Source organism: Pongo abelii, chromosome 4, assembly GCF_028885655.2.
Source record: "Pongo abelii isolate AG06213 chromosome 4, NHGRI_mPonAbe1-v2.0_pri, whole genome shotgun sequence".
NCBI classification, from domain to species: Eukaryota; Metazoa; Chordata; class Mammalia; order Primates; family Hominidae; genus Pongo; species Pongo abelii.
Window position 1 is genome coordinate 61,390,690 of NC_071989.2, and position 21,185 is coordinate 61,411,874.

A 21,185-nucleotide genomic window follows, 5' to 3' on the forward strand; every position below is an offset into this window, starting at 1 on the left:
TCACTATTAATAATATACAAATTATTGCGATGCATATTTAGTTTAGTAGTCAAATGGTAGGAAACGATTAGTCTCTCCCAGGAAAGCATTTACAGTGTAGTTGGCTAATCAGACATATTCATGATGAATAGGACCTATTAATTATAGACTGAAGACTATGTCTAGAATTAACCAGCTTCTAGGTTGAAACTTCAGTACTGGTAATAACCATTGGGCCAGCATTTTATTCTACCCTAGGAGAGTTGCAAATGTCAGAAACGCAGTCTGGGTCTATGGGTGGGAAAAAGCTTGGGGTGTTAATTATTTATCAAATTCAAACTAGATTGATTTGCCAAGGAATTTGTTTTTTATTTTAAGAGAAAATATAAAAATGGTGTTTTTTTATTTTTATTATACTTTAAGTTCTGGGATATGTGTGCAGAATGTGCAGGTTTGTTACATAGGTATACACATGCCATGATGGTCTGCTGCACCCATCAACCTGTCACCTACATTAGGTATTTCTCCTAATGCTATCCCTCCTCTAGCCCCCTACCCACTGAGAGGCCCCAGTGTGTGATGTTCCCCTCCCTGTGTCCATGTGTTCTCATTGTTCAACTCTACTTATGAGTGAAAACATGCAGTGTTTGGTTTTTTGTTCCTGTGTAGTTTGCTGAGAATGATGGTCTCCAGCTTCATCCACGTCCCTGCAAAGAACATGAACTCATCCTTTTTCATGTCTGCATAGTATTCCATGGTGTATATGTGCCATATTTTCTTTAACCAGTCTATCATTGATGGGCATTTGGTTTGATTCCAAGTCTTTGCTATTGAGAATAGTGCCACAATAAACATACATGTGCATTTGTCTTTATAGTAGAATGATTTATAATCCTCTGGGTATATACCCACTAATGGGATTGCTGGGTCAAGTGGTATTTCTGGTTCTAGATCCTTGAGGGATCATCACATTGCCTTCCACAATGATTGAACTAATTTACACTCCCACCAACAGTGTAATAGCATTCCCATTTCTCCATATCCTCTCCAGCATCTGTTTTTTCCTGACTTTTTAATGATCACCATTCTAACTGACATGAGATGGTATCTCATTGTGGTTTTGATTTGCATTTCTCTGATGACCAGTGATGATGAGCTTTTCTTCATATGTTTGTTGGCTGCATAAATGTCTTCTTTTGAGAAGTGTCTGTTCATATCCTTTGCCCATTTTTTGATGAGGTTGTTTGTTTTTTTTCTTGTAAATTTGTTTAAGTTCCTTGTAGATTCTGGATATTATCCCTTTGTCAGATGGATAGATTACAAAAATTTTCTTCCATTCTGTAGATTGCCTGTTCACTCTGATAATAATTTCTTTTGCTGTGCAGAAGCTCTTTAGTTTAATTAGATCCCATTTGTCAATTTTGGCTTTTGTTGCAATTACTTTTGGTGTTTTAGTCATGAAATCTTTGCCCATGCCTATATCCTGAATGGTATTGCCTAGGTTTTCTTCTAGGGTTTTTATGGCTTTAGGTCTCATTTTAAGTCTTTAATCCATCTTGAGTTAATTTTTGTATAAAGGGTAAGGAAGGGGTCCAGTTTCAGTTTTCTGCATATGGCTAGCCAGTTTTCCAAACACCATTTATTAAGCAGGGAATCCTTTCCCTGTTGCTTTTTTGGTCAGGTTTGTCAAAGATCAGTTGGTTGTAGATGTGTGGTGTTATTTCTGAGGCCTCTGTTCTGTTCCATTGGTCTATATATCTGTTTTGGTACCAGTACCATGCTGTTTTGGTTACTGTAGCCTTGTAGTATAGTCTAAAGTCAGGTAGCATAATGCCTCCAGCTTTGTTCTTTTTGCTTAAGATCGCCTTGGCTATACAGGCTCTTTTTTGGTTCCATATGAAGTTTAAAGTAGTTTTTTCTAATTCTGAGAAGAAAGTCAATGGTAGCTTGATGGGGATAGCATTGAATCTGTAAATTACTTTGGGCAGTGAGGCCATTTTCATGGTATTGATTCTTCCTATCCATTAGTATGGAAAACTTTTCCATTTGTTTGTGTCCTCTCTTATTTCCTTGAGCAGTGGTTTGTAGTTCTCCTTGAAGAGGTCCTTCACATCCCTTGTCAGTTGTATTCCTAGGTATTTTATTCTTTTTGTAGCAATTGTGAATGGGAGTTCACTCATGCTGTAGCTCTCTGTTTGTCTATTATTGGTGTATAGGAATGTTTGTGATTTTTGCACATTGATTTTATATCCTGAGACTTTGCTGAAGTTGCTTAACAGCTTAAGGAGATTTTGGGCTGAGATGGTGGGGTTTTCTAAATATACAATCATGTCATCTGGAAACAGAGACAATTTTATTTCCTCTCTTTCTATTTGAATACCTTTTATTTATTTCTCTTGCCTGATTATTTTTTATTGTTATGGTTACTTGCTGAATTACGAGTGGAGATTCAATCAGGTAAATCTCTTATGGCATTCACTTCATTGATGAATTAATGTATACATCCAATCATTTAATAACAAGTACTTACATAGTGCCTAGGAAGTGCTTAGCACTGGTCTAACCACTTTACAAAGGCAATTTCCTCCCCTTCAATATGATTTTTAATCTCTTGGTATAAGTAATTACGTGGGTTCTCCTAGACAAAGAAAGCTCACTTTGTTCATGTTGGTGGTGGAAAGGATAGTAACTAGCTTTAAGCTAATTAGCAAAAAGAACTCCAGAAAGATAATGACAGAATCTACTATTAGAGAATCTATGACTCTGGGAGAAAATTTAATATTAAAATAAGGCCGAAACAGGAAAAAAAAAAAGGAAGATTCAGTAACAAAGCATAAAAGTTAGCAGGCTGCAGTTCTCTGTGTTTTCTACATTCTCTATTTAAAGCCTTATTGAACCAGATACCCTGGGCATGTTATGCATCCTGAGACTGAAAGAGTTACTGAAGACATGTTGCAAATAAACCATCATGTTCAACTCTCATACCTTGTGCCCAAGCAATCCTGCTGTGGGACACCTATAACAGTGTGTAACATTGAGTGGAAGGAATATTTCCTCTTCTTATTTTGAAACAAATTTAGAATTGGCATGGCTCTATTGTAACCAAGAGAATCATTAGGTAAGACAACGTTTTAAGAATCTGACACCTAAAGTATGTCATAAATATACCAACCTGATTTATATTAAAAAGGAAATCTTGAAATTGATAGTGGAGATTTTGCATTGTCACAGGTGGGGGGCTGGATAGGTAGAAAAATTCATATTCTAGTGAGAACTCTTCAGATTTGCAGAGGTCATTGTTTTCTTTCAAGCAAGACCAAGAGGCCATGGAAGGTTAAATTCTAACTTTCTGATGTCCCTAAAAGTGATATCCTGGCTTGGGGGTCTTATTATTCAACTCCAGTTTTTGAAATAGTAATGGAAAAAATCGAAAGTAGTTTAACTGGTATCATTTTAGATAAAATTACACTTCATAGCCTACTTTTGTATACCATTTAAAATCTTATACAAGAACATAAAAATTAGTTATATTGTCACTCTATTAAAATCTTCACATCATAAAGGGCCATTATACCAATAAATCAAGTAAAACACTTCAATAGAATGTGAGAGGACAGAAATGTTGCTACTTGAAGATAAATCACTTGCGTTGGAAAAACAAAAAACCTAAAATTGTGGAAGTCAATATATAGAGAACCCATACTATCCTCGTAAGTTAATTTTGAAAAACAAAACATAAAACATTATTTTTAAAATGTTACTGCTAGAATTCATAGGAAAAATAATGGCTGCATAGTCAATGTATATTTGGGTATATGTGCATATGTATACAAGCATACCTCATTTTACTGCACTTTGCTTTACTGCTCTTTGTAGATATCGTGCTTTGTACAAATTGAAGTTTTGCATCAACCCTGCTTCAAGCAAGTCTATTGGCACCATTTTCCCAACAGCATGTGTTCATTTTGTGTCACTGTGTCATATTTTGGTAACTCTCATAATATTCCAAATTTTGCCATTATATCTATTGTGGTGATCTGTGATCTGTGATCACCACAATTGCTTTTATTTTTGTAACCATTGTAATTGTTTTGGGGTGCCATGCACAAACTGAACCAATATAAAAGATGGGAAAGTTAATTGATAAACGTTATGTGTGTTCTGACCGCTCCACCAACTGGCCATTCATCTCTCTCCTCCTCAGGCCTCTGTATTCTCTGAGACACAATACTAAAATTAGGTCAATTAGTAACCCCACAATGGCCTTTAGATGCTAAAGTGAAACGAAGAATTGCACATCTCTCACTTTAAACCAAAAGCTATAAATAATTAAGCTTAGTGAGGAAGGCATGTTAAAGGCCAAGACAGGCCAAAAGCTAGTCATCTTGTACCTAACAGTCAAGTTTTGAATGCAAAGGTAAAGTTTTTGAAAGGCATTAAAAACGCCACACCAGTGAGTATGAGAATGATTAGAAAACAGCCTCATTGCTGAGATGGAGTGAGCTTTAGTGGCCTGGTTAGAGGATCTAACCAGCCACAACATTTCTTTTAGCCAAAACTGAATCCAAAGAAAGGCTCTAATTCTCTTTAGTTCTTTCAAGGGTGAGAGCAGTGAGGAAACTGCAGAAGAAAAGTTCACAGCTAGCAGAAGTTGGCTCATGAGGTTTCAGAAAAAAAGCCATCTCCGTAAAACAAAATAGTGCAAGACGAAGCAGCAAGTGCTGATGGAGGAGCTGCAGCAAGTTATCCATAATATCTAGCTAAGATCATTGATGAAGGTAGCTACACTGAATAACAGATTTTCAATGTAGATAAAATAGCCTTCTATTGGAAGAAGATGCCATCTAGGATTTTCGTAGCTTGAGAGAATAAGTCAATGCCTATCTTTAAAGCTTCAAAGGACAGGCTAACTCTTGTTAGGAGCAAATGAAGCTGGTGACTTCAAGTTGAAGCCAATGCCCATTGATCATTCTGAAAATCCTAAGGCCCTTTAAAATTATGCTAAATCTGCTCTGTCTGTGTTGTATAAAGAACAGCTAACCCTGGATGACATCACACCTCTTTATAGCATGGTTTAATGTACATTTAAAACCAATTGTTCAGACCTCCTGCTCAGAAGAAAAAGATTCCTTTCCAAATAGTATTGCTCTTTGGCAATGCACCTGGTCATCCAGGAGCTCTGCTGGAGTTGTACAAGGAGATTAATGTTTTCATGCCTGCTAACACAACATCCATTCTGTAGCCCATGGATCAATGAGTAATTAAGACCTTCTAGTCTTATTATTTGAGAAATACATTTTGGAAGGATATAGCTGCTATAGATAGTGATTACTCTGATACATCTGGGCAAAGTCAATTGAAAATTTTCTTTAAATGATTCATTGTTCTAGATACTACTAAGAACACTTGTAATTTGTGATTCATGGGAGGAGGTCAAAATATCAACATTAATAGGAATTTGGGAGAAGTTGATTCTAAGCCTCAAGGATAACTTTGCAGGATTCAAGACTTCTGTGGAGGAAATAATTACAGGAGTGGTAGAAATAGCAAGAGAACTAGAATTATAAATAGAGCCTGAGGATGTGGCTGAATTGCTGCAAACTTATGATAAACCTTGAATAGATGAAGGGTTGCTTCTTACGGAAGAGCAAAGAAAGTGGTTTCTTGAGATGGAATCTACACCTTGTAAAGTTGTTGTGAACATTGTTGAAATGCCAACAAATAATTTAGAATATTATATAAACTTAGTTGATAAAGCAGTGGCAGTCTTTTAAGAAGATCAACTCCAATTTTGAAAGTTCTACTTTGGATAAAATACTATCAAACAGCATCATATGCTACAGAGAAATCTTTTGCGAAAGAGTTAATCAATGCAGCAAACTTTATTGTTGTATTATTTCAAGAAATTGCTACAACTACCACCCTGATCAGTCAACAGCCATCACACCAAAGCAACACCCTTCACCAGCAAACAGATTATGACTCCTCAAAGCCTCAGATGATCATTAGCACTTTTATCAATAAAGTATTTTAAAATTAAGGTTTTTTTAGGCATAATGCTATTGTATATGTAATACACTACAGTATAGTGTAAATATAAGTTTTCTATGCCCTAGGAAACCAAAAAATTATGTAACTCACTTTATTGCAGTGATCCGACACAATCCCTCATATCTTTGAGGTAGAGAGAGAGTGTGAAGACTGTAGCTGTAGATATTTTCTGTAGCTGGAGATATAGACATATGAATATCTCTGAGTTATAGGTCTTCAGGATGCTGACATCTGTAAGAATAGAGGTTATTTTGTAGAAACAATACTTTAATACATATTCTCAAATAAATTATAATTTATTATGTAATTTCTTCACAACAAATGGACCTAAGTTTACATAAATAAAAAGAATTCATTTGTTTTTTTCTATATATTTGGATATGCAAACCTGAACACAACTTCTTCAGTTGTAAAATGAATATAATAATTGCATTTTCTTTACCTCAAGTCCTAATGAGACGTAATAGATAAGAATGCCTGTGGGAGTGGGGAAGTTTTAATGCAATATGAACGAAAAATAAATTAACGTAAAATTGTCTAAACTGATAAACATTAATATATTATTAACCTTCTTACTACACCAATATATACCACAAGTGGGGTTATGATTTCTTCAAGTCTCTTACACATAAAGAGATGATAATAGTATCTATGTCAGCAATGACCTTACTTGCTTACAGATCCATTTTTTACCTTTCTGCTGCTCTGCTCTGTGTGGTGGGAAGGCTAACCTCTGTAAGCATCTGTCTAAGTTTGGCTCAAAGGACATACAGATGGAAACTGGAGATTGTGAGAAAGGGAGAAGGTAGGGGTAATTCACCTTCTTCTCTGGAAAGTGACTCCAGTTGCAATCGCATCGCCTCCATGACTTCAAATTCTACCAGTTTCCTGTCTGATTACAATGCTTCCTGGGTGACTTATCTCTGGACTTCATTAGCCTCACGTCCTACCCATATTCCTGAAGGCTTGGGATAAGAGCAGCACCTGCTATTCATAATCTCTATGTTGCCTCACTCTGCTACAGTTGGTTTCTTGGCTCTAAGTGTAATCAATTCTTGCCTTTAATTTCCTCTGTTTGAAACACAGTGAGTGGTGTCTCTTTCCCTGGTTGAACACTAACATATTTATAATTTTTATAATATGAAATGTCAGATTTCCTTCAAGGCGCTTCGCCTTTACTAAAACAGTTCGTCTTCACAATAACTGTATTAGGAAGGTTAATAGTGTTATCCCAATTTATACATGAAGAAGCTAACGTGCAGATATTTTGGAAAATTGCCAGTGTTTACACAGCTAGGAAGTGGTGTTGGCAAGATTTGAATACAGATAGCTTACATTCTTAACCATATGCTTACTTCTTCTCTACTCAGGCTGACCTCACTACTTATAAAAAGCTTGGCACCTATCAAACATTTGGTCAAAAACACACCACTGAGTGTCCAGAGTTCTATGCCATGTGTAAAACTAGGGTCCCAGGCAAAGTGAAAGCATTTAAGGATTCAAGAAGTTTTAGCTGTTATTATTATTAATTTAAGTGCAACATTCGAGACCCAAATTGTGTCTGACTGAAAACAAAAACACCTATCACTTTTAAATTTTATAATTAAAATTTTAAATTTTCAACAAATAGTAAAATTAGAAAATAAGAACTCTAATCACAATAATCATAACAAGAGAAATAACAAGAGAATTGCCATGTTATTACTAAATTTAATCTTTCCAAATAAATGTTTTTGTCTACAATCTGTTGTCATTTTTATCAAGAAAACATATTATAACACTACAATTTGGACAGATATTAAGAGAAAGGTAGGTCTTGACATTTAAAAAGTGTATTACTGTTAAAAATTTACCAAATTAATTTGTTTTTATTCCACAGCAGACTGATGAAACTGATCCACAGACACTATTCTTAGGAAATCATTTCTCTAAATAATAGATTGAAATAATCACAGCAATTAAAAGCACTAAAACCCAGTAAGTAAAACATTTACAGTTGAGGTAGGGGTAAATATTGTTGTTTATCAATCCAGAATCTCTTCCCTTCTTTCTTCACAGATTCTAATTTTGCACAGGAATTTTATTCATAGCATATCCACATGCCTTGACAGAAGATGGTTCATCTACAGTTACAAAGCTAAGTCCCGATGAGATGCTGCCACTTAGCAGTCCTAGTTGTCTTGATTCAGAGCTTTTAATGTTTAAGAAATGGGCTTTGGCCTGGTTCTGATCAATGAGACATGAAGGATAGTTACTGGGAGCTTCTGGAAAATAAGATCCCTGCTTTCTCAGAGAAGAATTTAAAAACTTGACTCTTTCTCTCTCTGAGGAAATGAATAAGAAAGGCTGAAGTCCAGGATTGTTCATGGCGATTCAGTGAAACCAGTAGCAGGGCAGAATGAGACAGTAGACGGCAGGATAGACAGAAACAATGTGGGTGCAGATGAAGTCATTGAGTTATTGCATCAATTAGCCCTGAAACTCACCCTACATTTGGACTTCCTGTTATTTGATCCAATAAATGTCCCATTTGCATTTCCTGTTCCATATAGCCTATACTTAGTGAAACAGTAAAAACAACTAACAGTAGATACTGCATTTTAAAAGTCTGGGTTCAAATCATATTTTTGTAAGGGTAGTTAATCTATTTGACACTTACTGGCTATATATCCTGAACAGGATTAGCTACATGACAGGTCCAGTACAAAGTAAAAATCAGAGGCCCTTCAAAAATTATTAAGTCTGCAGAAGCAGAGCACCAATTAAAACATACGCCTCCTCGAGCATGGGACCCTGCACAAGAGCAGGCCTCATGCCCATGAAGCTAACCCTGGCCCTAAAGGAAGTTCTTTGACTTCTCTACTCATTAATTGGCAGCTTTATAATAGTATCTGCATTAGTGATTTGTTGAGCCTTCTTCAAACCATCATTTATATATTAGTATAGGTTATTTAGGAGCAACCATACTTAAATGTATATGTGTATGTGACTATATCTTTAGAAATTTACATTATTCTTTTGATTAGAGATGCATTTGTAAATTTCCCAATGTGTTTCTGAGCAATAATATAGTATATTTTCTTTTCCTTGGATAGAAATATTTCTTTTTTACATGGACATTTAGATGCTAAATGTAACAGCCACAGGAATGCAAGCATCTCTCATTAAATGATCTGTAACAATAGATAAATGAATCTATATGAAAATGCAATAGTTCTAATTTGTTTCTCTACCTTCAGTCCCCCATCCACCCATTAAAAATTAGTGATCTTAAACTATTTTAAGTTATATATTTATTTGAGAAAGTGAAAGCTAAAAAATTTTTCAAGAAAATTGTGTCTATGCCTGTGTGAAATTTTCTAAAATTTTACTTTCAATTTGAAGCCCATCCATAGAACTCCTAGTTGGACTACAGAATGCAGGTTAAAAATTTCCAGTTATCTTAAAGTAATCATTCTTAAACAGAAAGTTAATATCAACTTCTGGCTTGGAATCTTTCATTGGTTTGCAATTATCATATAGGATAAATTCAATTTGCTTAGCATTGTGTTAATGAGAAATCACTTTATCCCTCATTACTCTGCTCCTTTCTAGATTAAAACATCAGCAATATTGAGCTCATATGGTTTATCCCTGTGCTTTTTTTTTTCTACCTCTAAAGCTGTGGTTCTCAGCCCTCTTTAATTAAGAATAACTTAGAGAAGTTTTTTGTTTTTGTTTTTTAATACTAAAGCCTGGGCAGCCAGCTATTTACTTAGGCTGGTGTAGAGTCCAAATGTTAGTATTCTTTTAAATATCCCAAGGTAATTAATTCTAAAGTGTTCTTTGGGCTGAGAAATATGTGAGCTGTCAAGTAAACTGATTTTTTTTAATGCTCACTTTAAATGCTGTGGATCACATGTAGGCATGTAGGCTGTAGTCACTGACAATCAGGTGAATTAGTAGAATTGTTCAAATAAAGAAGAGGAGTAAATCAGGAAGAACTTTTCTTGAGAGAAAAAATTAAGGGTAAGAATTGCCGGGCGCGGGGGCTCACACCTATAATTCCAGCACTTTGGGAGACCGAGGCAGGTGGATCGCCTGAGGTCGGGAGTTTGAGACCAGCCTGACCAACATGGAGAAATCCTGCCTCTACTAAAAATACAAAAGTAGCCGGGCATGGTGGCGCATGCCTGTATTCCCAGCTACACGGGGAGGCTGAGGCAGGAAAATCACTTGAACCCAGGAGGCGGAGGTCGCGGTGAGCCAAGATCACGCCATTGCGCTCTAGCCTAGGTGACAAGAGCAAAAACTCCATCTCAAAAATAAATACATAAATAATTAAAGTTGAGAGTCTAATAGGAGAATAATTCAGGCTGGACATGGGGTCAGCAGTCATGATAAATTAAGCACACCTTCTTCCTCCTAAACCCTTTCACCATCCCCTGCAACCTCACAGATAAACAAATGTTAAAATATGCATTAACTAGGAAATATGTAGGTATGGGGTGGATAGTCACTTGATTGTATTGTGAAGTAAAATAAAATTATAAGTGATATTCTATCTTCTTCAAGTTACAAAAATATCAAGTATAAAAATTTATGAATTAAGACAGTCAGAAAATGAGATTGTAAGTCTGTACATGGCCAAAAAATGCCCTCATTCTGCATGTTTAATGTTTTTAAAGATACAAGTAACTTATAACTACAGCAGGGATGGCTCGAGAATTAATTACGAGATCCTTGCCAGGATAACACAAATGAAACAAAAAATCATTAATAAGGAACTCAATTGGATTCTGCTGACACATCATGGTATACATCTGATTGTTTCTCTCCATGTTTAATTCTTAACTTTTAACATTTAACTTTAAATGTTAAATAAACATTTGCTTTAGTTAGCAATATTCTTTGAGGGAAATGTTAAGTATTTTCTAATCCAAAGTGGTTTACATCTCATCATTTTCACACATTCATCTAAATCCATTTTATTTTTTAACAAGTCAAAGAAAAATAAACAAAAATGATAATTTTACATCAGGGTGTGCTGGAAAAAAAGAAAAGTGGAAATATTTGTACCAAGTCCTGTCTTAATGAATAGTAAAATGAATGATAGCTGATAGAAAATTAGCGTTCTTCTAAAGAATTAGAAAATCGTTGACTCGAAGCTATAAGAAAGCAAAGCAGATTCTCTGAATCAATATGAACCTGGGAGGCATTATCAGGTGCCATTTCCCAGTGAACCTGCAGTAAAAAGACATAAGGCTTGCACCTGTCACCACTATATTGAGATTACTTACTCTGCTTGGTGTGAGATTTAAGCCTGGTGCTGAATGCTGTTTCACACCAGACGATCTGAATATGTAGCCTAGAAAAAGAATATGAAGTTTCCACTGTTATTTTTCAAGGATTTTGGTTTCTGTATTTCGGTACCAGAAATATTTTTTTACATGGAACTCTGATACATTGCCATGTACATAGATGTTTTACACAAATTACAGGCCCCTTTGATCCATTAAGATATGGCCACGTAAGACATTCATTTTCTTGAAGAAATTTTAGGCTTCTAAAAGGAATTTAGTAACAGGATCCTACTTGGGACCTCACACCACCAGAGCTGTCAGGCTCTTCCTTCTCTAAGACTGGAATACATGTAATAACAAAATGACTTAATAGCGGAAGAACACATTACCTTATAAAAGATAATTTTAACTATTTCAAACCTGGAGAACTCATGTTAGCTCTCAATAATTGCTGTTGTAATGCTAGCTACTTTAGTTTCTTCAAGAGACATTCTTTGCCTGCCCCTTCTCCCTAGTACAGGAGATGAGGTAATTCCATGTATTAGCTGCTATCGTTAGATAATTATGGCCACCACACAAACCATAATGGGTATCAGATCCAATACCTAGGTAGATGGAGGATATGACGTAAATACCCATGTTCATAAATGCCCTTGTGTTTGGGAGAAGGATGAATAAAAGACTAAATTATAATACTATCTTAAGATATCAGAACCATTATGGCTTTCTCCCTCTGCTGTCACTGGCCAGAGAGTAAACAATGACCCGAAGGGGATAGGGTTATACTGAGACTTGGCCCATGTTGGTGATCTTACTCAAGAAGTCTAATTTAAAAAACAACATAATCAGTCACATATGAGGAACTATGTTTATAGTCAGATCTACTCAAGTGCACATGCTTTCACTTTTTCAAAAAGGAAACCCTCAAGTGAGAATTATGTACCAGAGACACATGGATTTTTCCATGACTGGGAAAGTTATTACTATGATTTCTTCTACTATTAATCCAATTCCTCTCTAATGATGTAAAAATTATTAGATACTGGGGAATCTAAGACTCATTGTAAAGAGAATTGTCAAACACACAGCCAAAAATAGTTATGGTAAGTTGCATTTCCCAACACAAGGCAGACAAAATAACATCTTTAACACAGCATCTCCGATAAAAAGATTCAAAAGTGAAATGTGCATACGTAGCCTAGTTATGGTGCTTAAATTTGGAAAAAAACAAACTGTGATGCTCATTGATTGATTCATTTATTCATTCATTTATTTATTCAACATGCTTCATATTATTTGCTTCCAGAATTGATCACATGGCATCTTTACCATAGTGGCATTGAAAGAAGGAACACCCTAGGAGTTTATTAAAAGATGCTAACTTTATTTGGTTTTACTCTTCTGCTGTTGGTTCCCTGAAGATGACACTCCTTAAAATGATCTCCTAATGTATTTCTTGATTTCAGAGCAGGTCTGGCTTCTCTAATGGATTAGCTCCCCCTCACCCAGGTCCTTTCTATACCCTTTGTAAGGAAATGCCAGCCAGCTGGAACAGCAGGGCAACAAGTACAGCTGGGAATTTCTAGCCCACAGGTGTCCATTCTCGCATTTGATAGCTTGCCAATATCAAAGCTGGATTTGTTGAGGGGATCCCCACAGTTGTTTCACAGAAAGAAAATTATCCACTGGCACTAATAGTAATAATCCCCTCCTCCATATCTGACTTAGTACTTGAGCTAGAGCCACAGCCTTCTTTCCCCACCACGATTGAACCAGTATCAAGTTCTCCATCCTTTTCACAAGTGGGTGGCAGACTGTCAGGGCAGGAATTAGATGGGTACAGGTGGCACCACCTGCTTGAAATGCTTTTGAGTATTTTTTGTTTTATTATTGCTGCACACCATTGCACCAGTCTTTCTTTTCTTGCCAATAACCATGGTACCATTTGTTTGAGCTTAAAGTCTGTTTCAAATTCTGATTTTTGATAAAAAAAGAACATGAAAGAGATTTATTTTCCTAGAAAAAGTAATTACTTTGTTATTAAATTTGAAATGTAATTTACAGGTAGACTTAAAGGACTTACTAACGAGTCGAACAAAGGATGTGAGAAAAAATAAAAATCAAGGATGCCTCTTTGGAGATGGTGAAGACGGAAGAAGAGCAGTTTAAAATGGAAATCAGGAATTTAATTTTGGATATACTAATTTAGGGATAGCCATTAGATATCCAACTGGAAATGTTGAGTTGGTGATAATTGTATATGTTTATATATAGGCATGCATTATGATTATTAATATATGATCATCTCTTGTATATGAAAATTCAGAATTGAGGCCCAGTGGAGATATACATGTATGATTTGTCATCATGTGTAGATGATATATAAACTCGTTGGACATTGTTGTTGTGGAACCTCAAGTTCTTAGAGCTCATTACTTTCCATTTTTGAACCTGATGCTAACATGTTGTTTATATACTTTCATGTATGTATTCACTCAGGTATGTAAGAATGTTTGTGAGCTCATCTTTAAGGGGGCTTTAAAGAAAGTGTGTCTCAAACTTTATTTTTTTGTTTTTTTTTATTTTTTATTTCAATAGTTTTTTGGGGAGCAGGTGGTGTTTGGTTACACAAATAAGTTCTTTAGCTGTGATTTCTGAGATTTTGGTGCACCCATCACCCGAGCAATGTATACTGTACCCAATGTGCAGTCTTTTATCCCTCATCACCCCCTACACCCTTTTCCCTGAGTCCCCAAAGTCTATTGTTTCATTCTTATGCCTTCACATTCTCATAGCTCAGCTCCCACTTATTTTGAGAACATATGATGTTTGATTTTCTATTTATGAGTTACTTCACCTAGAATAAGTCTCTAATTCCATCCAGGTTGATGTAAATGCCGTTATTTCATTCCTTTAAAAGTATATGTTTTTAAGAAATATGTGTGAGTGCTTTCTAGAATGGCTTTGCCTTTTGTTTCTGCCAAGTACCCCATGGCATCATCAGCTAAAGATCAATTTTTTGTTGTTAATTTTTCATCCGGGGTTGTTAGACCAAGCAAGAAGTATAAATTTAAATCGTAAACCTATGGAAAGTATAGGCCTAGACATTTAATTGTCTAATTTATGATGCAAGAAAACAGAACTTTTACCATGTTTCCTGGAAACATAGTCCTTAGGCCCCAAGTTTAGGCAAGCATCTCAGTTTAAATTCCTTACTTCACCTGATCTTAAGGCCTTGTTCCTTTTTTATTTAGTCTTTAAGCTTAAAACTATAGATTAATGGAGGATAATAACCTTCAACTCCCTAAGAGCTATCTTAGTGCTAGGTCAGGGCTTTCCATGTGGTTTCTCACACTTTCCCCCTTGCTGATACTGTTTTGTATTTTATTATGTGTTACATTTTGTGATTTATATTTGTATTATATTTATCATAGTTTTATTATATCTATTCAATAACTCTTCAACAGGATATATTTCAAGAAGTATTAGTGTTCTGTTCTGCTTTAACTGGGAGTGTTTCTCCAGTTTCTACTCCCTTTTATCAGGTTAATTCAAATATTTTGCCATCAGGTATTTAGTTTTTAAGTTTTTATTCCTTTCCTCAAGAATATTTTAAGTATGCTATTTTTTCCGGGTCTGGATTTTTTGGGTAAATGTTTTGGGGTCTACCTTTTCTTTCATCATTTTTCCTCCCAAGTTAAAGAGCATAGTTTAACTCTCCTTTAATCTGTATATTTCTTGAGTGCAGCCACATTTTGACAGCTGTGTCAGCACCAAGCTAGAAGTACACCAGTTAACAAGATGACTGAATCTTGCTCTGATAGACCTCTTAGTCCACTGCTTCTCTCTTTTAGATCTTCACGCCTATTGTCTTTTATTTTCATTTTCTTTGTTTACACAGAGGTTAAAAAATATACATAACATTAAATCTACCCTCTTAAAAATTTTTGAGTGGGCTGGGCATGGTGGCTTACATCTGTAATCTCAGCACTTTTGGAGGCCAAGATGGGAGAACCACTTTAGCCCAGGAGGTCAAGGCTGCAATGGGCTGGGTTCACACCACTGCACTCCAGCCTGGGCAACAGAGGGAGACCCTGTCTCAAAAAATAATAATAATAATAATCAAGGCAGGTGCAGTGGCTCATGCCTGTAATCTTGTAATCTTGTAATCCCAGCACTTTGGGAGGCTGAGGCGGGCAGATCACCTGAGGTCAGGAGTTTGATACTAGCCTGGCCAACATGGTGAAACCCCATCTCTACTAAAAATACAAAAATTAGCTGGGTGTGGTGGCGCACGCCTGTAATCCCAGCTACTTGGGAGGCTGAGGCAGGAAAATCCCTTGAATCTGGGAGGCAGAGTTTGCAGTGAGCTGAGATTGCACTACTGCACTCCAGCCTGGGCAACAGAGTGAGACTCCATTGAAAAAAAAAATCAAGTGTATATTACAGTATTGTTAACTATAAGCAAAATGTTGTACAGTGGACCTCTAGAATTTTTCTTCTTTCGTGACTGAAGCTCTATACCCATTGAACGACAATGTGCCATTTCTTTCTATCCCCAGAATCTAGTGACCATCGTACTACTTTCTATTTCTGTGAGTTTGACTATTATAGACAACTCACGAATGGAATCAGATGGTCTTTGTCCTTCTGTGACTGGTTTATTTCACTTAGTGTAACGTCCTTGAGGTTCATCCATGTTGCAGCATACAAAAGAATTTCCTTCTTTTTTATAGCTGAATAATAGTCTATTGGATGTATATACTACATGTTCTTTATCCATCCTTTGATGGATATTTCTAATGTTTCCATTTCTTGCCTATTGTCAATAATAGTGCAATTAAATATCTGAGATCTTGATTTGAATTTTTTGAAAAATACTCAGAAACAGAATTGCTGGGTCATATTGTGGTTATTTTTTAATATTTTAATGAACTTCCATATGGTTTTCTATAGAGGCTGTGCCATTTAACTTCCAACGCTTGCTATTTTCTGTTCTGTTTTGATTTGTTTTGTTTTTGCCATCCTAACGGTTGTAAATGATACCTTATAGTGGTTTTTATTTGCATTTCCCTGGTGATTAGTGATGCTGAACACCTTTTAATATACCAGTTGGCCATGTGTATGGTTTTTTTGGAGAAATGTCTATTCAAATCTGTTGCCCATTTTTTAATCTGGTTGTGCCTTTTTGCTGTAGAGTTGTAGGAGTTCCTTATATACTTTAGGTATTAATCTCTTATTAGATATATGGTTTGAAGATATTTTCTGCATATTCCGTAGGTTGCCATTCACTCTGTTGATTATTTGCTTTTCTATGCAAAATCTTTTTAACTTTGATGTAGTACCGTGGTCTATTTTTGCTTTGGTGCTTTGGTTGCCTGTGATTTTGGTGTCATATCCAAGAAATAACTGCTGAGACTAATGTTATAAAGTTTTCTCCTATGATTTCTTGAAGTTTTATGGTTTCACATCTTAGGTTTACGTTTTTAATATATTTTGAGTTGATATTTGTGTATGACGTAAAATAAGTGTTCAATTTTATCCTTTAGCATGTTAATATCCAGTTTTCCTACCACCATTTGTTGATTAGACTATCCTTTCCTCATTATGAAATCTTGGCATTCTTTTTAAAGGTCAGCGACTGTATGTGCATGGGTTTATTACTGGGCTCTCTAGACAAACCAAAATGATGGGATGTTACTTCCAACGTTAGATTACAAAGATCATGGCTTCCATTGTGTCAAGTTATCTCTCGCTCTCCATTTATTTGATGTAATAAAACATGTGAATGGCTGCTTCCTTATGGACAGATTCACATGGCAAGGAACTGATGGTGGCCTCTGCCAAACAGCCAGGGGAAACCTGAGGCCCTCAATCAACCTGCAAGGAATTGAATCCGACCAGCAACCATGTCTATGAGATTGGAAGTGAATCTTCCTCCAGTCTTGAGATGACTGCGGCCATGATTGGAGCCTTGTGAGATACTGTGAGCCAGAACCCAGCTAAGCCACACACAGATTCCTGACCCACAGAAACTGAGAAATTTGCCGATTTCTGCCTTGATTTTGATTATTGAATAACTACTTGAAGATTTAATTTTACATTGGTATTGGGGTTTTCTAGACCTCTAAAAACAAGCATGGTGACATGTATGTGTGTGTATAAGTGAGTGTTTTTGTCAGAGCAATTTGAAGAGGCATGGGTGTAGAGCTGGGTGTAATGTGGGCCAAAGGCAAAGTTTATTTAGTTTTTTTTAATCAAAGCAAGCAATAGAAAATCATTTTAATTCAAACATTCATTATCAAAACCACCTGATCTCTTCTGAGGTTTTGCTACATTGATATTTTCTAAGTTATCAGGCTCATCATCTAAATATCCATTTGTTAAAGGAGATTTCTATTTCTTTACCCAACCTCTGTAACAGAATTTGACACTCTTTAAATTCATATGCTATGTAGATTGGTATTCCATTGAAAAGCCATTTAGCTCTACAACATAATAAAACAGGAATGCTATCTCATGCAGATAATTATAGTAATAATTTCTACTCCTTTAAGAAAAATAAGTGTTCAAACGCCACAGTAAGGTACCTACTACATACAATCTTGTGGTCCAGGTTACATTTTGGCCTTGTCTTCCTAAACACAATGGACAAGTTTCACAGCCTTTCTGCATCCAGGACCTCTGTCTTATCTTGGCTAATTCACTATCACAATTTCAGATATCTCTCTGTAGAGAAAAATGCAAACCAATCCAAGGTGCTGTGCCATGAATTTTATAGCAACAATAAACAATTCTTACAAATAAATATCACAAGTAAATTTGGATAATGAAAATGCATTTGAGATAATTGATTTGAGAACTTGTACAGCCCAATTCTGACATTCCCAATCTTATCTTCATTTTGTTTTTAAGGAGATTTCCATTCCTTGACATGTTTATTATTTTGAAACTAAGCCAGTGTTTTCAAAGCATTTTCATGCCAAGGATTCTAAACTAAGCAAATAAATATTATGCTACTTGAAATATTCTTAGCTTTACTTAGAAAACTAGTATATTGACATGTAAGCAATTGTTCACACACTGAATCTCTCATCAAAAAACCTGCCATGTTAGTTAATAAATTTAAAACTACACTTTCAAGTCTGTCAATAGAATGAACAATCTCAATTTGTGAATCTCCAACCTTCACAAGGTGAAGGTTTTCACTACCGTCTACAAGATCTCATATGCAGATTGACCTTCAGTTGCCAAATTTTGAGAATTGGGGTTCGATTTTATTAAGAGTTTAGCTAGGAGTAATGTTCAAAATACTTAACCAAAATATAGTAGAGGCACAAACCATCTTAGAGGACATTGACTGCAGGGTTGGAATCTGCTTCTGGCCCCCAGTTATATCAGACATCATCTCTTCATCTGCTAGATTTTGAGAGGTATAGGGGTAGTCAGGACAAGATCACTTAGAGGTCTAAGTTAGCCATTATTTATCAGCTGACATGAAAATATTACAATACTTGCACGGTCAGTGAACTGGAATGCACTAACTAAATATCAAATCAAATTGCATTTGTTCTCTTGTATCTTCATGGATTAATTAGCATTAATTATAAAACTCAGTCCCTTCAAAGGACTGTGGAGGGAAATCAACAACAACCAGCATATCGTACTTTTACTGAAGATTTTTAACTCACAAGGTGGGCTAGCATATCTTAGCACATAATACTTTATTTAAAAAATATTCATAGGACTCTTCTCAAGGGCGCTCCAATCTGCTTCTGGTGAACAAATCTTTCCTAATTCTCACTGCTAAGTTCCACTTCACTTCAAAGGTAGCAGAAGGAATTCTCTTTTTTTCTGAATATTCTCCTTCCTTAGCACTATTGGCATGTTAGATTGGCAATACTTTGTTAAGGAGGAAAGGAAAGGATTTAGCAGCATCCCTGGCCTTGTCCTACTAGTTCCTAGTAGTAACCTCTCCTGCCACCCCAAGTCGTGACAACTAAAACTGTCTTCAGACATTGCCAAATACTCCCTAAAGGGCAAAAACAGTTGTTCTTATAGAAAGAAACTTCTCTAAACCTATTACTTATTTTTTAGTTAGACCAATTTAGAAGCTCTATTCAAGTGCCTGTAAACTTTCATGCAAATATCCTGGAGTAGCACAGAAAACAAAGGACACACAGTCCTAAAAAGGTAGTGAAAGGATTTTATTTCGCCATTATTTTTGGTCAAAGGGTTTCCTTATAACTACACAAAACCTTGAATCTGATAGGTGTTCAATAACACTATTAATTCATAATTACAGGTAGCTTATGTTTTATGTATTCACAATGTTGAAAAGGCTTTCAAAGGTTGAACACAACATATTGTGGTGTATATACAATATTTTTCCTGACAAGGTCTAAGTTATAATCAATCTTATACTTCATACTTTACTCTAGAATATTTATTCTTGGTTTGTAAACTCCTCAGGAATGAGAGAAGTTAGGTGATAAGCATGCCATTTGAGGGCTGCTCTTAGCCTATCTGCTTAATTTGGATATTCTTACTTCCTTGTTTAATAACCTTTTTACCGTTAGTGATCTGTCACATATATGTCATAGGTAAGTGCCATTACTTGTATATATTTTCCAGCTAAGTTTGGATCACTATAAGAAATTTGTCTTAAACTATGGTTGTACTTTTGTATAGTAAATTATCTTTGCATTGCATTATTATTTGCTTCAGTAATTTTAGCCAAATCACGTTTTCTAAGAAAATACTTTCCAAAAAAACAAACAGCAAAAAAAACAAAACAAAACAAAAAAAACAATAAAATAAAAAAATTCATCCAGTGGGAAACTTATAAAGTGGGTAAAATTTGGGTTTGGTTTCCTGGGCCTCTAACAATCACAGAAATTAGAATGTATAGAGATTACATGATTTGTTTATGATTTCATGATTAACTGAGCTATCAGAAAAATTGTTTTAACAATTATCCACAGACTTTGCTTTTATAAAGTACCTCAATGTCTTTTACCTCCTGTAAGTCTTATAAATTTGATTCTATTTCACAATAAGTAAATCTATGAAAGTTTGAGATGTATATCAGGCTTTTATACTCACAAGTATTTCAATATTATATATTGAAATGGTAAATAGAAATCCAGTTTCTGGAAAAAGCACAGAAATAAAAATTATTAAATTTCTAGCCAAAATCATGTATTAATTTTAATAGTTCATTAACATATGGCAAAAATGTTTGGTACCAGAAAAAACATAATTTCACTAATAAAATACCAACTACTTAAAATTATATGTAAAACTGCTGCTTTCAATTTTCATGGCAATGTCAGGATAAAAATCAACCTCAAAACAATACCAAAAACTACTCTGGAATAGTTTACTATTTCATACTTTATTTTTCTGTACATAAATATGGATGTATTTTCAGCCATTAATTTTTGTGAAACTGGGCCTATCCAATAAAAACTCTCTAGAACTATTCCTTGACAGAATTATATCTCTTACTACAAACTCAATTAAACATGTATAATTTTGATAAGATTCTTTTTCCCCAGGTTACTACATAGAATTGAATTGAAAGCACTTATATTAATTCTATAGACGCATCACCAGTTATATCGCTTCTTCTGGTATGTATTTACCTCTTGATTTTTCTTTTCCCTTGGCAAAACTAAAAGATAAATGTGTTTAATTCAAACCAAACCCTTTTTAATGTATATTCTTCCCCTATGGAAAATTCTAATTGGGAAGATATAGTGAAAACAACACTAATGAGAAGTGTTTATAAAATCTAAATACAAAAAATGCTGATGACAGTATAGCCAAATATTCCACAAGGAACAAAAGCTGATTTTGATAAACAAGCAC

At 35.2% G+C, this 21,185-nt stretch overlaps 1 long non-coding RNA gene across 2 annotated transcripts in view; it reads right to left on the reverse strand.

Annotated features, from left to right (window-relative positions):
• Positions 1-21,185, reverse strand: part of LOC129059274 (uncharacterized) — a 109,930-nt gene that overhangs the window by 51,655 nt on the left and 37,090 nt on the right. The window contains exons 1-2 of one of the 2 annotated variants that reach the window (XR_008525067.1): positions 11,310-11,377; positions 6,121-6,261 (exon numbers count right to left, since the gene is read on the reverse strand). This is a non-coding gene — a long non-coding RNA (uncharacterized LOC129059274). Of the gene's footprint in view, positions 1-6,120; positions 6,262-11,309; positions 11,378-21,185 lie in introns of those variants that run through there. The other variant, XR_008525068.1, reaches the window with a different exon arrangement.